Source organism: Stegodyphus dumicola, chromosome X1 (assembly GCF_044657685.1).
Source record: "Stegodyphus dumicola isolate Sdum_Otavi_A_Nest chromosome X1, ASM4465768v1".
NCBI lineage: Eukaryota > Metazoa > Arthropoda > Arachnida > Araneae > Eresidae > Stegodyphus > Stegodyphus dumicola.
In genome coordinates this window covers 102,523,437-102,540,726 of record NC_140780.1, presented here as the reverse complement: position 1 = coordinate 102,540,726, position 17,290 = coordinate 102,523,437, and the positions used below count along the sequence as shown (strand labels likewise).

Sequence of the window (17,290 nt, the reverse complement as noted above, 5' to 3'; positions counted from 1 at the left end):
ACAATGTTAACATGCTGGCTGTCGAAAAAACAATAGTTTTGCAAAGTTACATGATTTTTTTTGTAACACAATCAAATGACTAAACGATATCAGCTATACAAAGTTTTAAAAACACCTATGATTGCCAAGTTTAGTCATTTAGAAACAAAAATAAGTATTAAAAATACATACATGTTTTCATCCTTTTATTCTTTTCTTAAACTGGAAAACAGGAAGTAGCAATATTGGCTTACGTGGGTATGAGAAAAGCTTCCTGTTAAATGAAATGAATTTTTCTACATTTAGATCCACTTGTTTGTAATTGGGAAGAGAAAACTCTTGTGAAAGAACAGGAGTTGTCATTTGGCCATTCCGGAATTCATCCTATTATGTTTAACAGAATAGTAAACTCGCGAAAATGAGAACAATTTAAGCTTCTTTTGAATCAAGATTCTATATCATTCGTCCATAGTTGTTATTGTTGTTGCTGCTTATGCTTATTTGTCTGACCTATAGTCAACCCAAGCTCACGAAATTCCTCGTGGCAAGGAGCCCAAGTTTACGCCTGTCGTTGGTAACAGCCTTGAGCACCATACAGGTGACAGTGCGATCTAGCTCAGTTCCGCCCCCAATTTTGATGGAGAGGACCCCCCGGGGGGGACAGGTCCTAGGGTCTCCCACCCATTTTCTCCATGGAGGTAGGAAGTAAGATGGAGTCGCCCTAAACAAGTTTCTCCGTACCCTGCTCTGAAGCACCGGCGATCCCTACGTGGTGACCAAAACATTGGGTCATTTACCATTGAGTTCTATGGGATTTGACGCGTTCGGATGTAAATATTTTGTAATTACGTCGTAAATATACATATAAATGTATATATTTTCTTTTTCTACAACACTTCAGAGTCCTAAGTATGTGAAAACAACATTTTTAAACATTTCATTTTGAACGGAATTAAATGCTATACTTTTCACAGGACAGTTTTCTCAGAATGGTTTAATTTGAATGAAATATTTTCACAAGTTTTCGTTAATTACATTAGAAAAAAAAATAAGGTAATTCGATTTTATTCGGTTAAGGTACAAAAATTAAGATCAAAGTTTATTGTATTATTAATATTAAAATTATGCATTATTTCTTTTCTATTTATAGAGCTTCTTCCTAAAATACTTTCTTAAATATGACATGATTTTTTGGCTTCTGAGGCATCTTTTAAATCAAAAAATGTAAGTCAATTTATAATAAATGCTCTATTCGGTTCATTTTAAATTAGAGAATTATTAGGAATTAGCAAAATACTTTAAATAGTACTTGACTTTCTCTGAACATTTCTGAAAGGGAATAAAATAAGTTTTTTTTAAAGTATTATTTAAAACTTGTAACTGAGTTATTATAAAATGTAAGGGGAATAATTCTTTTAATTATACATATCATATTTTTTTTTACCCTTCATTTCAACAATACATATTCCAAAACTCTTTATTACGTTCTTAAGTGCGCATCTCATAGCATTTGCTTTACAATACCTTTTAACAGATTGCTTTCCAAAACGAACAATTCTTGCTTAAATAGTTTTATAACGTATTTGTCAACAGGATTTCAATTTATGTTTACAATTCATTATTAAGGTTATTATATATTTAGATAACATTTATAATCATTATAAATTATATACATTTTATCATTAGATTTCTTCACAGTAGTTTCACAGTTGTTTATAAGTGAATAAATTCTTCATTTCAAATACATTTATAAATAATTTAATGAATATTTAAGTATTTTGTCAAAGGCAGATACATGCTTTTTGCAAGCACATGCATAAATACCCATACATATTTCCTATTTATCATTTCCGGCATGTGCAAATCTTTAATTTCTGTGCATTCACTATATTTTTCGTGTAAAGTAATTTACACTAATTTAGCATACACCCGAAAGTTTTACATAAAAAATATATATGAATATAATTTGAATGAAAATTATAAGTATTATTTTTAATATCCACTCAAAGGTCAGTTTTTCTTCAAAATTCCTCCACGATGGCATCTCTCTTTTTAGGCAGATAGCCCTTGCATGCGTTACTCTATTTAATAAAAACTTAATCTGACCTATGTGCCTAATTACAAATATTTTAACATACATAATTTTATATTTACATTTAGCCATCAAGTTTCAACCTTTTCAAATCTTCTAGAAAATAAATTTTGGCAGATCTCTTTTAGCAATTTTCTTAAAATCTCTATTTTTGTAGTGCAACAGCTTAGAATTTTATAAAACAAATTCATAATCAAAATCGCTGTTGTTAGTTATCGAAAAATAACCAAGATGTGATTTTTGCGTAAATGTCAGTAAACTATGCAAATTGCTATTATCCATCACACTATGAATGTTTCTTTCATGCGAGAGTGTTCCTTTTTCGATTTCTATGGAACTGTCGGGTGTCGAAATACTATCAGAATCTTGTCAAGCGAGCTTCTGAATGTAAACAAAGAACACCCCGTCTGGTGACCCAAGCTTCAAAGCAGTGCTTCACTTCTAGCGCGGAATGGCCCCTCCTCCCTTTCCTACCTCCATGATTTTCTCCTACCGTCAGGCTTCTCGAGAGGGCTTTAGGCTGGCCTCATATTTAGAGTGCCACCATGTCGCACGGGCACTATACATTTACAAACATCCGTGCCTTCTCCGGGATTCGAACCCGGGCCCTTTGCCTCGGCAGTCAGCAACGAACCACTTTACCGGTTGGGTGGCTTCGTCCATAGTACATGAAGGTAAGTAAATTTTAATAAAAATGTAGGTAAGTACATCTGGTAGTAAGGAAAGAGTATGACAGTAAAATTTCTTTTAGCGCTTATGTAACAGCAAAAATAAATTCTTTAGGATAAAAAAAAAAAAAAAAAGAGAACCTGCTTAAGTCTTCGGATGAAAATATTATCTACTTTTCCTCTCTATATACCACAGCATAAAATGCATTAAATGATTTCTGTATATGATTTAAAATTGAAAATAATTGAAGTTGATCTAATGGCCACTTTTTCTGGATACGTCCGTAGTCTCATTAGTAACGACTTATTTCATCGTTCAAAGAGAGTTTTTTTTTTTTTAATAGCCTTTGTTTTCTTGGTTCAAGAAGCGAATTAAGCACAAATTCTGAAAATAATTGAGGAAATAAATTAAAAATTAGAAACTGTCAACAAAGAGATTAATATACTATAATATGCACAGTAAAAACAGAAAAAATTCTGCATAGCTTTACCAAAAATTTATTCGTGAAACATCAAAATGTAATACGTGAAGGGAAATCGATATAATAATACTTCGTTTTTAATATTTCGTTACGTACTTAATATTTCGTTCGTACTTAATATTTCGTTTCATAAGCTAATATGTCTTTCCTTATTATGATATTCCACCTATAATTAGCGTTACAACAACATAATTCATGAGTTCTCATTTATTATTTCTAATATTTTTTGTGCTTGAAAGCAGCTGCTGATAATTTAGTTATACTAACGGCAGAAATGTTTTATCTTTAACACCTGCATTTTTTTAAAATACTAAACGTTGATTACTTACCAAATTTTTTTTCAATTGAAATAATCTACTTTTAATGTGTCCGAAATGTTTCCCAGAAAGGAGAATTCTTCGAATTCTATTCTATAGTCACATCAGCCCCGCGTTTTAAGCTTTGAGTTAGCTTCGCTCTAGTAAGTTTTAGTGCACCTTAGGCATAGCTGTCACTAAAAAAATATAAATAAAAAAAATTCCAGTCCATTGCCAGTTTGATGCTTCTAAGTTTGCTTTAGTGTATTTCAGTTCCAGTAATGATACTTCAAAAATTAGAATGACTCTTAAATTATATTCTAAACTGCTGTTAAATTCATAACTATATTATATTACGTTTACAATAATACATCTGAATAACTATGTTTTGGTTTATTTCTTTTAAGAAAGCTATATTACTCGCAAACTGAGGCCTTAAAATGTCCTTTATTTGGAAGGAACTTTTTCAAGCAACTGTGCTCTTTAATTAAGGTAAAATAACATGCCGAACAAATATTAATTTAAAACCATCGAAACTAGTCCTGTGAAAATTTGCAAATATAATGGTGATTTTTGCTGTTTGACTTCTAAATTAACTGTACTCTTATAAGCTACAAATATTAATCTTGTACTCTGAAAAACTGCAAGTTAATGAAAATGAAAATTAATGAAAGGATTCAATGCATATAATCGGAGATGAAAATTAATCAAAGTACTTATTAATTTGGACAAGAAATATTTTGCTTTTCTCACGGACATTTATTATTGAAATAGTGCAACAATATTTTACTTTCTGGAAGAGGTTTGTTATTCGTTAATTAAATTTTAATTATTTCAAAATATTTTATAATATTCAAAATATTTAAATTTTAATTATTTCAAAATATTTTAAAGAATTCTCCTTTCTGGGAAACACTTCAGACACATTAAAAGTAGGTTATTTCAATTGAAAAAAATTTGGTAAGTAATCAACGTTTAGTTTTTAAAAAAATGCAGATGTTAAAGATAAAACATTTCTGCCGTTAGTATAACTAAATTATCAGCAGCTGCTTTCAAGCACAAAAAATATTAGAAATAATAAATGAGAACTCATGAATTATGTTGTTGTAACGCTAATAATTTTCATTTTCATTAACATTTAAATTTATCTAAATAAATTTTAAATAATTTCGGAAAATTAAAAATAAGAAGAAATTATGAAAACTAAAAATGAAAAGGAGAGAAAATAAAGAAAGCAACTTGAAAAAAATTTCTTAAACGGAGAAAGACAAATGCTTTGCAATAAATACAGGAAGTAGATATATACTGAGACAGTAGGCTAAAATCTTTGTAAATTTTTAAAATTTTGCCTCCCTATCTAAAAGCAAAAAATTCCTGGTGAAAGTTACTAGAAATTCATCTATCTAAAGCTTTACTTTTGATCCCAGTCCTCCCAGCTAAGAAATTCTCTCTTCCAGAAATATTTATAACATGGAGTTATTATGGTATTAAGTCGAAGAACCGGATACATAGCGCTTTGCACAATATTCATGGCAATATTTATGATTATTTATTTTTATATTCTAAAGCAGAAGTATGACTGAAGACAATATTTCAATATTTTGACGAAACATTTTGTTGGCTATCGAAAAATATTTAATTCTGGGACAAATTAGCTATCGTCTATTGTCAGTTTTAGGGTTTGTTTATCCCTTTCGAATTTTTTAGTGCATGTATAGATTAGCTAAAATGTATCGCGTGACAGTATCCGAGGTTTCAAGGATAACTAAAAAAGAATTAGTCTTTGAATGAATTATTTGACTATGGTTTTTATTTTATTCAATAAAACTTTTATTGTATTTGAATTATTAAATTCCTCTCATCTATATGTGTTTGATATTCCGCTTTTTGAAATGATTACACTCTGCATTCATTCTTTGCTAATGTGTATTTAAACTCCTGTAAAAATCTTTACTCAAAAAAATGTTTTCAATCCTCGTCTAGAGCTTTTGGTTTTAAATACGAAAATAACTTTCTTAATAAATTTTTTATTCCTCCTAGGGAAGACTTCCTCTAAACTGTATCCCATACCCTTGTAGGGATCCTCACTTTTATCTCTATTAACTAAGTATTGATGAACCTAGTGAACAGCTAGGCGAATAATCACTTAAGTTCAAGAGCAGAAACGTAAACTCAAGAAGGGTTAAACTGCTCAAAATAAAGATTCACAGATAGCCCCTTTCTCAGGGTGTACAACAAAGCCTCCACTTCGGCTTAAACTGAGAAGTTTAAGAAATAAGAACTAACTAATGATTAACTAAAGAGATTTAGACGAAGCTAACACAAATCTAAATTAGTTGGCCCGTGAATTTAAATTAGTTAGCGAAGCTACCAAGGCCACGTAATACGTCCGAGCGTAGTAACAGCTTAGAGAGCCGTAGCCAAAAGGGAAACGCGAGCTGTTCAGGAATTCTAATTCTCTCTCTCGAGGTCAGTGGAACTTCGACTTAAATAAATACTCTACTTCTCATTTGTATTAACGCGATTCTAAAACCTCATTCTGGTAAGGAATTGCAGTCTGAAGCTAGAAGAGATAGGAAAAGTGAATAAACTTAAAATAACTGTTATAAATATAGGATATACCTTACACACTCTACATCTAGCAGGCAGAAAACACAAGATATCCTAAATATGGATAAAAGTTGTATTTTGCTTAGCACATGAGAAAGGATTACTTAGAATTGCAAATCAATGCGTTTTAACTAAAAGCAGATTATTTGAATTCAATCACCTTGAAAGTGTCTCAAGTGTGACAAAAAAAAATTGCGCCCTTCGGTAACAGAGGAGTCACTCCCATAATACTCACATGTACTCACAACAGTGGAATAGATTAAGGCTGATAAAAAGATCTCACTGTCATTAATTAAAACTTTGATAAATTTTTTTATTCTTTTGTTATTAGAATGATAGAGTCAGGGGGTTCCTCCTTCCCACCTCCTGCTGGTTTAGTTCAGTTATTTTACGGCTTTTTTAACCACTTGCCTCTCTACGTAGTAGCCTGCTTTCAAACACTTAGAACTTGAGTTCGAATAACAGTTTGTGGAACGTTTAGAACTTGCCTTTACTATTTTTTCTGAAGCCAAAGATGTAAAGCAATGAACGGTTCCGATTTATACGATCAATATATGAAACCTTACGTGAAGAGTTAATTGAGTCATTTCTTGTTATTTTTTTTAAATCATATTCATCTAAATTTTTTAATACATTTGATTAGGAAAGTATCAAATCGAAGCATTAAAAGATATCACATAGTACACATTCTCTTACAAGGAAATCCAACTAGCGGCTGAGGACGAAATCATTAAAACACTAGTAATTTCTTCCCTATTTCAATAGTCGAGGTGCCTGAAAGTTTTCATGTTTTACTTGCATATAATGTCAATATCAACCATTTTTCTTTCTAATTAGATTAGTTGGAAAATTCAGCTGTAGAAAAGTATAGAACTATCTCTTTAAGCACAATCTCAAGTTTCGTTGACAGCACATCAAAGAATGAAATCCGAGAGCTTTGTGCTCCTATTCTCCTGCCATCAATCTCTTGAAAAGATTTTTGAATCAATTTTAAGGGCCCTCTTATCTCACAAAGACACTCGTGAGCGTCCATGCCTTATTAAAACTCGAACAGATAGGCATGGCAGTCGGCTTGAATGATCATAATACTAAGGAGATAACAATTCTCCTCAAAACAGTTGTTCTCAGACAGTTACGTCCATATTCACAGGTGTAAGCTAATGACTTTCAAGTGGTTCCTAGCAGCTGTCAAGAAAAAATTAATAAAATAACAATACAATACAATCAAATATATTGATATGGAAATCAAATATATTAATTGATTGAATAATTATCCGCTGTGATTGAAAGAAATTTTCTCTTTGGGTTACCTGATAAATTTGCTCCCCATTGTTATCAAACTGTTATCTTCCTTTCAAAAATAGTTTTGTTATATATTTATGTCATCGTCTATTGTTCTCCCAATATTTTTAAGTATCAGAAATAAATGGAAAAATTCTCTTTTGTCCAAAAGGAAATTTGGAAAAATTCATCCACTGCTTTTAGAAGAAGGCTTCACTTATAAAGCTTTTAAAAAAAGAATACAAAAAGGATATTGACAAAAGCAGTGGGCCCTTTTAGTGCATTAAATTTCATGAATTAATTTTAGTTAAAATTTCAAATAATTACAAGCAGGCAACTTCAGGTCACTTGCCATCTCCCTAAAAGCTGATAAGGTGTGTAAACATCTTTTCCACTCTAATATAAATATATTTCCAAAGAAAACCGATTTGTTTGTTGTATGAACTGATATACGAAGACAAGAAAGACAATTTAGAGTGGTAGAGGCTATGCAATTCTCAGCTGCATCTTCCAGCGTTTCGGTGATCAGTATATCCTTACTTATCCAGTATATTTCTCGATAAAATGAAAGTTCAAGGAAACCAGCAGAATTTAACGACTGTCCTACATTTCGCTTTAATAAAAGTTAATGAAAGAATATGGAATAGAGGATTATAATTCTTTTGTTAATTGTATAAAAAAGCTTTCATTTTCTGGCTTATCCTTAACATTTAACAATGTAATCAATTTCGGAATGCGAAACGTTTTATCTTCCTTCGAAATCTTCAATTTACGAGGCTTTTTTTATTGAAAGGAAATGGAAAAGTGGAAAGGAAATGGAATTAAGAAAAGTACATTTTACAGATATTTTAGAGATTAATGAAGGCCTTCCTGCAATCGCCGATCATATAGGATGTCCCAACAAAAGCGTCGGATTTAATATGTCCAATCAAATACTATTTTTTCAGAAAATGGAAATTATTTTAACATATTTACAACAGGTAAATGCTCCGATTTAATAATGAAAAATAATGTGTAGCATATGTGCTCAGTGATTTGCTCTCGCACTCTCTCGATGAAATTCGTAATTACTTGTATCTGCCTATTGAGGTGGCTCATGGTACATCTAGTTTCCTCCTTAAGTGTTTATTTTTCTGTCGTTTCTCTTTTGGGGCTTGCAATAAAACTGTCGAACAAAATTATTATATTTTCAGCTGACCGGCAAGATTGACAGCGTGGGGATTTAATGTCTGCTGTTAGACTTGTGTCCTTAAATTTGTTTATCAATCTGCTGTTTCACTAGGTGCATTTTCACTTCCAAAGACCGCATAAAGCTTTCTAACTGTCTGTAACATTCACCATCCCTACAATGAATTTTTGCAATCAAAATTCGCTGTTCGTTTGTGTAGCGTTCCATGTCGGCAAAGCTGCGAAACGAACTAATACTGATAAAATGCCAGTGTAACCAGATTAAGTCAAACTCAATATTCTTAAATCGTAATATGTACCCGTTGTATGTAAGTAACAATATTTTCTATTTCCTAACAATAAAGTTTTCTTTCGGGCATATTAAATCCCGCGCTTTCGTTGGGATACACTGTAGATGCTTATCCAGGTGAGAATGATTCTTTATCTGCTTTATCAGAAAACTATGTTTGGGCATATCGGCAATCTGATTTAAAACTATGTGAAGCAATGCTTCCACTGAATAGGTTTAAGGATTTTGCATTTCTGAGCTTCAGAACTATTGTTAAAAAACGGGATTAAGAAAAATTATGATTAGTATTTCTTGAATGAATACCAGAAGAAGCTGTGTAAAATTCTTCTGCAATTTTTCACCATAATATGATATAATAAGTTAAAAATTATCACAGCATTTGTTAGCGTTACATAATTTTTGAATCCCTTTATTTGAAGAAATTTTATCAAGAAAGAAGCCTTTAAACTTGACTTACGGGTATAATTTTAATCTGGTAACCAACTGCCTTAGAAAGTCCTCAACAGACAGTAAGCAGATAGTTCTCCTTTACTTTTGCCTTATCAATTATCTTCCCTTCTCACGAGAATTGAAGTGATCTTTAACGGCAGTTAATCAAGTTTATTCTTAAGATGCAAATATGCTTTTCTGATTGACAGCATGTAGTAAAAATTGGCATGAAATAAATTTATTATGTGGCAAGATTACATTCAGTATCTGCAATAACATTATTTGTACTCTACGTTCATTCATTTCTCTTATTTTTATCTGATAAATGTTACTTAAAACTAAACAGAAGCAGTAAAACTTTATGCAATTAAGTCGAACTAGAGCCATTACTCTTGAATGTAAATTAGAAATATGTGCATTAACTACCTTCCCCACCTTACTAAAGATTTCATAACTTATATTTGCTTTAGGGTTTTAATAACTCGAAGTTACGCAGCAGAATTAGACATGCAAATCATATTTTCGAATTCATCTTCGATCCGTCAATTGTTTTTACATGCTGTTCTGAATATGACGCAACAATTCATGGCCTTGGAACTGTGGGAAGCATTTCCATCAGTCAGGTTTTACATTTAATATGGCAAAATTATAATTATGTTGTTAGTGACACACTTTCATATGAATTATAAAGAATTAAAGAGAATCAAGAAGGATACTTTGATGTCACTGTTAGAGATGTGAATCTAGATAGGCATAATGGGCTAGAAAGTATATTATTTTAGTAACTTAACGGATGTTTGAAGTAAACTTTTGCCTTAAAAAGGAGTAAGATAACTTAAATATCCGGAGAATTAGCTATAAAGATGAGAATCTGAATAGCTTTGAATTTGCCGTTCCGAATAGCAAGTTGACTTTAAAAAGAGCTCGAATTTTCATAACACTAGAGTAAATTAAAGTTGCGCACTCTGTAAATTCTCGTTCAGATCAATATGCTATTTACAATCTGAATTGAAAAATTATCTAATCCGTGTCAGTTAATAAGAACTCATCTTCAGGAACGGCTATTCTGAAATTATTGGCATATTTTTGTGTCGTTAACATTAAAAGCAAATGCATTTATCTTCTAAAACAATTTGACTTTGAACCCCCCCTGAGCTTGAGAAAAGAATAATTTTTACAAGTAGTGATTTTTATCTACGCATTTTTCAGATAACACTTGCAATAAGTACTTAATATATCAATTAAAACAAGTCAAATTATCTAATAAGAAATCGGCTGTTACATAAAGTTAATTCGCTTTCTTTACATTAAACTTGCTTACAAATCTTTGTGAATCATGAAAAAAATTACCATCTTTGCATGAATCTCAAATCTGTGATTCTGCTTATAAAATATAACTCGAATCTACTTTGTTCACTCTCTCTACGCTGTTTCTAAGCTTTAAAGAAAAAAAAAAAAAAAAGATTTTTAATGTACTAGAAATTTGAAGAGACCGAACTGTGGTTTCTTTTTTAAATTTTACTATTTTCAGCAATGCATTAATAATGAAGAAGGAGGCGAGCGGTTTTTTTTTACAATGCATTATCTGAAACAGATATAGAGTACAATTACCAGGAAAAGCTCAATTTTAAACACAAAGTATTTGTCCAGTATTAGAGCATAAACAGAAAACTTCAATATCTGGGGTAATTTTATTATCTATAAATGATTAGCTCACTTGAATTATTTCAGATGATTGAATTAGATGTTTCGTGTTTTATTAAAAATGATCTCAGCATTCGTACATTGTTCTTCAGATAAAAAGTAGTCGTAAGTGCATTTTATCTTTGCAAAAATGTATCAGATTTGAGACGAGTTTTGTTTTCTCACCAATCCTCAATTACTTCAGATAAAATATTGAAGTTAAAATCTATTTTAAATATAACGCCTTCGGTGATATTTTGGCTGTATTTTTTCTTCTGTAAACATATACGGAAAAGAACAAGTGATTATTAAGATCACAAAATCAAACAAATCTGTCTTGATTGCATATGAACTTAGACGTTTCCGAGCAATGTAAATGGATATTCTTACCTTAGAAGCAACGATCCCATTCAAGAAAGTAAAATCCAATCTCATGGTATGTGAGAAATCATTGTTTGTATAACGAAAACTTAATAACGCAACACTGAGAGCACAGAGCAGCGTGGCATTTGGATGAAGCTCTGCTTTGTTATTAAAGTTCTTCCGAACAACCTTCCACTTCTACGATTGGTCGGTAAAGGGGGGGAGCCAATCGAGTTTCCAAACTTCAGTGACGTCAAATTCCGTAAAAAGCAACAGGTGAGCTATAGTTCGGCCTCAGGCGGAACAAGTATCTTATTATTCCTAGAAAAGAAGATAAAGCCTTCGGTCATCTTCTTTCGACCATTCCTGAGGGACCCAACGGTCCTTTGACATGTTTGTCACAGTGAAATACATCTAGCTCCGATTAACTTCATCTTAGAAAGTGAAGAAAGTTTTTTCACAATTTCCGTAATAGCACGTGATTCCGTTGACCTTTTTCTGGCATTTAAAGAACAATAAAGTTTTAAACTTCGTTGTTTGCAGGCATTTAAAGGAATTTATTTTGCTTATAAGGTATTTCTCCTGCTTTCCTAGCGTGCCTTCGTGGTGTAGTGGTCAGCACACTGAGCCGGTATTTCAGAGGTCCGTGGTTCGATTCCCGGCGAAGGTGTTTGCTCATTTTTCATCTTGCTTGCTTCTAAAAAAATACGTCTAATGTCTCTACGTGCTTTTCGATGTAAGCGTGATTTCAGAAATGTAATTCTAGAAAGAAGAAAAGGTCATTTTAGTAGGTTGCACATTTTTAAACATTGCTCATTGATGAGCTGAGTCATTTTAAGTCGACAATCAGAAGCAAATAAATATGCAGTGCTTTTTAAACTCGACTTTAATCCCTGTTCTTGAAACTTCGTATCACGCCTTGACCCTTATATCCTCTGTACTATTCATTTCATCCAGTGTAAGTTATAAATAATTAAATTTAAAGCTAAGTTTTGGTGCGTACAAAGGACTTTTCAATTTTATATTAATTTGCTAGTTTCCTTGAAAGTAGAAAACCCCCATTTTAAAGTTAATTAATCTCTTCCAATAGGACTTTAGTTTGGCAATATTTTTTTGCTAAGGAGATAATTAAAAACGTTAAATTTATTGTAAAGTGCAGAAAAAAGTATTTAGAATACTTTTTGCTTCATTAAATCATTATTATTACATAATAGTATCGTCATATCAAAAGAAATATTTTCCACAGATTTTGCGATAAAATATACTCGATATATATCAGATATGCAATGTGCTTTTATACAAGTTCTGAGAGCGTAACAGAAATCGAGAAACCCCATTAAAATCGTAAAATCATAGAAAGTTCTCTATGCAGGCATCTATCTTGAGGCAGATAGCTCTCGAGTGATACAGCATAAATAACCTGACTTGAACTCATCGAAGTAATACCCAGGAATTATTTTCGGGGAATTGTTTAGAAATGGTTATATTTTTGTACGCTTTCTTACTTTCTCTTAAGCTTGTTGCTAAATTCCTGTCATTATTTTTTCAATGCGTGATATACAGGTGAGCTTAAATTAGTGCACAGTTATGAGCGAAAAATAAAAATCAGGAAATAAGAGGAAAGGTTAGTTGGTAGGGAACTACTCTGAAATTTGCTAAACTCAGTTTAAAAAGGGCAATTTTTTAAAGATTTTCTGTATGTATTTGCATTAAAACACCATTCAACTTTATAGAAAATAATAATAAATTTGTGCAAATAAACAAGTATTTCAAAACACAAGCTACGTAAATATTTGCTATCAAACATCATTAGATTATTTCCTTAATCAATAATAAATAATTGCAACTAGAAAACGTAACTAGTCTTATAGTTTGAGTTAAATAACACGCCGAATAACGATTATCGGAGGTGCTAAGGTAACAAAAAGCAGCGTAATAATCATAAATTTATAAGACTAGTTTCAAAGGTTTCATTTAAGGTTTAAATATAAAATTTTTAAACTAGTCCTGAAAATTTAGGGATATTACGCTGATTCTTGCTGACTCCAATAATAGGCTTACAATGCCCATCGGTTAGCCACTTCAGTACGAGTACAAAATTTTCAATCGCACTGTCACTTATGCACTAGTAAACTCAAATTCGCCTATGTATCAAGCGCCAGATATTAGAAATTCAAATTAGAAATCAGCAAAAACTGGCTTTCGGCTGCCATTATGCTGGTAGTACGCCCGTCTCGGGTGCCTCCTCTACTGCAGCCAGAGTAATAATAGACACTCTTTCCTCCCAACGTTGCATTCGGCTGGTGTTAGTCTTGCCCAAAAGAGAAAGTGAAAGTGTAAAGGCTGTGCCCTGCATTATCGAATTGAAATATGTAAATCCCACATTAAAATTTTTAATAACTATAAGTAAAAATTTCTCAGGTTGCTACCAGCTACAGAAGTTCAGGGAAACTCAACCAATGAGAGGGAACTACCAGATTCGACCCGCTTTCAAAGGCCAGATATTACGGGATTTCTTACCATTAGGTCTTTGAATTTTACCATTAGGCTTTTGAATAATATATCTGTTATCTTATAAAATTTAATCTTAAACTGAATTTCAAATTGGAAGTGTTAAAAATTTATGAGCCTTCTGGAATATGTTACAGGTTTATTTTACGGAAATTCGTCCTAAATGTCCCACTAGTAGCATAATGGTAAAGTCGCTGAATGCTGGCAGTTGGACCCAGGCTCAAGTTCTGACAAATATTCTGGCTGTATAAACATTTTCACGTTTTCCCCCATGTATAACGTGAATACGATCCAGTTCCACTAAAACGTCCTACACGCAGGCATTCTTTTCTTTAGGCAGATAGCCCTCTTCCGGTTAACCTTGAGGTTAGAAAATTTTTTTCGAAGGCATTCCTCCCTTTAGGCAGATAGGTGAAGAAGTCAAGTTTCATTACGTGTTTCACCTTGCTAAAAGGCATTACACGGACTGACTCCTGACGTCCATATTCGGTAGCAGGCGGGTTGTAGCCAGTCAAAAGCCCCTTCCTCCGAGAAAACAATAATCATATCATTTGCGAATCTCTTCAACGACTGGATCGTTTGTTAAAGTCTTCCAGAAATTTAAAACTCGGGTTTTTATATCTTTATTTTTAACAAAGTTTATTTTAGGCTTAAAATTTTTATGACGTTCAGAAAAAAAAAGGAAAATTATTTTAAACTGAAAATTTTAAAATGATCTAGATGTTAGAAACATATTTAGAGGATTTTTCAAAAAACGTTCTTTTAACATTTAAATCTATTGAAAATCATATTTGATACTCAGGATCGTCTGCCATATCGGAAGATTAAGAATTTAAATTTAAAATATGTATAAAACGTGTTAGACGTGTGAAAAAATACAAATGCGCTGAAAAAGACATTTTAAGCAGGTTAGAAAAAATATGTTTGAAACTTTGGTGAATTGAAAATTAATATTAAAGCTTTTAATTATGCATTATTTAAAATAATGCAAAACTCTGAATATATGTGTGTATCACAGCAATCATTTCCCTAAGAAAAATCCTCTCTGAAAGTGGCCAGTATTTCTGAAAATTTCAAATTAACAACTCAGAAAAGAGTTAATCATTGAATATATTTTTAAATGTAAAATATATAACAAAGCCATACAAATGCTTCGGTTTTCTTCTTTAAGTAAAAATAATTTCTAAAAATAAATTTTTACTGATGTTGAATAAAATTAAAACTTAAACAGGATTCAATTCTGAAACTTTCTGTGTTTGTTTTTATATCTCTTTTCTGAAAGCAAATAGAAGAATCTCAAAGTATTAGAAAAATATATGTTATCGTTTGAACAAAATTAAAAGAAATGTGCTAAAAGAGACTTGCAATATATTTGCTGTTCCAAAATTTTATGGCTAGCTTTAGAATTAATTTCAAACGCAGGTGTTAGTACGTAAAATTACAATTAGAAATTCTGCAATCGATAAATCAAGATTTTTTATATAGAATATTAGAAACGACTGTTAAAGTCAATAACGTATTTTCTTTCTCTTAATTATTGTGCGAAATTATAATTTCTGTAGAATTTTGGATAGAAATACAGGTAAATTAATTTTTAAATGAGTAATTCTCTTACTCTAATGAACAGCATTCTTTTATAATACTGAAAGTCAGTATTGGGGGTAGGGGTTTCGGCACTTATGTTAATTTGTAAGGATCTTAAGTTTTACTAACGTTTATTTTATTTTAAATCTTTACTATCACTTCTTATTTTCTACTTCCGGCCAGAATTATAAGCGTGAAGGAGTTTATGCAAAGTTGTCTGGCGAACGCCAAGTATTTAAGTGTGGCCTTTTTGCCAAGCAGAAGAGAGGAAGCAGTGAGTTCGAAGCAGGCCTCTTACCTTAGAAGTTACGCAGTTGCTACTTTGCCTTCCAGGCCAGAGGTTTTAATCCTCTTGATAAATTAAACGTATTGTAGTGTTCACAGTCTCTGTGCTACATACGCTTTCTGTTATTATAAGGCCAATCTTATTCTAAAGTTAAATTAGAGTTTAGTTTTATTTTGATATCTTTTAAGTTAGACCCCGAGTGGAGGGTCATTGTATTCCGAAGTACGGAAGTCATTGTATATAAAGAAAAAATAAAGGGTTTTGTATACCCTTCGTCTGTATCCTGTCTACTTACTACAATTAGTGAACATAGCTTTAGTAAGCTCTCTGTTCTAGTCAGGTCATTGTATGTTTCCGAAGAAGGTTAGAAGAAACATTGAACCTGATAGTGGCGCCCGACGAAGAATAACCATGGCCGAGTTTCAAGAAGAACCTGTGCTGCCTGCAGAAACAGCTCAGAATCCAGAAATGCCAGCTGCCGCCCTGGAAGAATTTGGGTATATTGTCCAGACCATGCGCGCTTCGATGAAACCAGAAGCAACGTTTAATGGAAACTCACAAGTAACCAGTTTTTTGGAAAAATTGGATGACCACTTCATGCTCTACCCCGTGCACGAGTTTCAAAAAGTTACCTTAGCTACCAGCGCTTTGAGGGGCCAAGCGCTTAATTGGTTCAAATGTATAGGCAGAAGTCTCTTGGGTCAAGCAGGAAGTCCCACCTATACCTACGAAAATTTCAAGACTGCCCTACTAAAAGCCTTCCCTGTTGTAAGGGATCGTGCGAAATTAGAAACAGAACTTTTTAGTATATATCAACAAAGAATGGAAAACATGTCGAGTTTTATTTTAAGAAAAATTCACGTTTTCAAGCTCTTGTATGGAAACCGTCCGGATCCTGAAATAATTCAAGTGATTTTGCCGAGGTTACTACCCCAAGTGCAAGACTTTATTGAATTGAGAAATCCGACTACACTGGAAAAATTATTTGAGCTAGCAATCCAGTTTGAAAGTAGAAGAACGGCGGACGTCGAAAGAAGACGCCAATATCAACAGCGAAACCAATTTGGTACGCCAAGACTACAGCAAACTCAAGCACATGGCTACGGAGAAAAAGCGAATCAGTGGGCAAGGAAACCCGAGCATTCAAAAACAGCCGGCGAACGTCGACAGTTCAATAGCAATCCAGGAAAAAAGTCTCAAGGCCAGTGGAGAAAGAAGGAAAGCACCGAAAGGAAAAATAATTTAAACTAAAACGGATTTCTGCTGACGAGAGGGTGCGGAAATCCGAAGGCCACGAAAACCCCTTTTCCTACAAGTTAAATACAGTAATGGTGAAAAATTTAACTCTTCCGAAGATTGAAGTCTTGGTAAATAATATCCCGGCCACCGCACTCCTGGATACCGGCGCGCAGTGTTCCTGTGTGGCAGAAGTCTTTTTTAGAAAGTATTTTCGCAAATACCGCATATATAATGCGGATAATACAACAGTATTAGCGGCGCAAGGAGAACAATGTAAGTGCGTAGGTAAAGTACCTTTGTACATCCGTAT

At 32.5% G+C, this 17,290-nt stretch overlaps 1 protein-coding gene across 5 annotated transcripts in view; it reads right to left on the bottom strand.

The window, feature by feature from the left end:
* The window catches only part of LOC118191393 (long-chain-fatty-acid--CoA ligase 4-like), a 122,685-nt gene that overhangs the window by 92,667 nt on the left and 12,728 nt on the right, over positions 1–17,290 (bottom strand). For 2 of the 5 annotated variants that reach the window (XM_085807985.1, XM_085807987.1), the window contains exon 1: positions 11,388–11,537. The exons of 2 other annotated variants lie outside the window; for them this stretch is intronic. The gene's annotated coding sequence lies outside the window, so the exon portion shown is untranslated. Of the gene's footprint in view, positions 1–11,387; positions 11,539–17,290 lie in introns of those variants that run through there. One more of the 5 variants, XM_085807983.1, reaches the window with a different exon arrangement.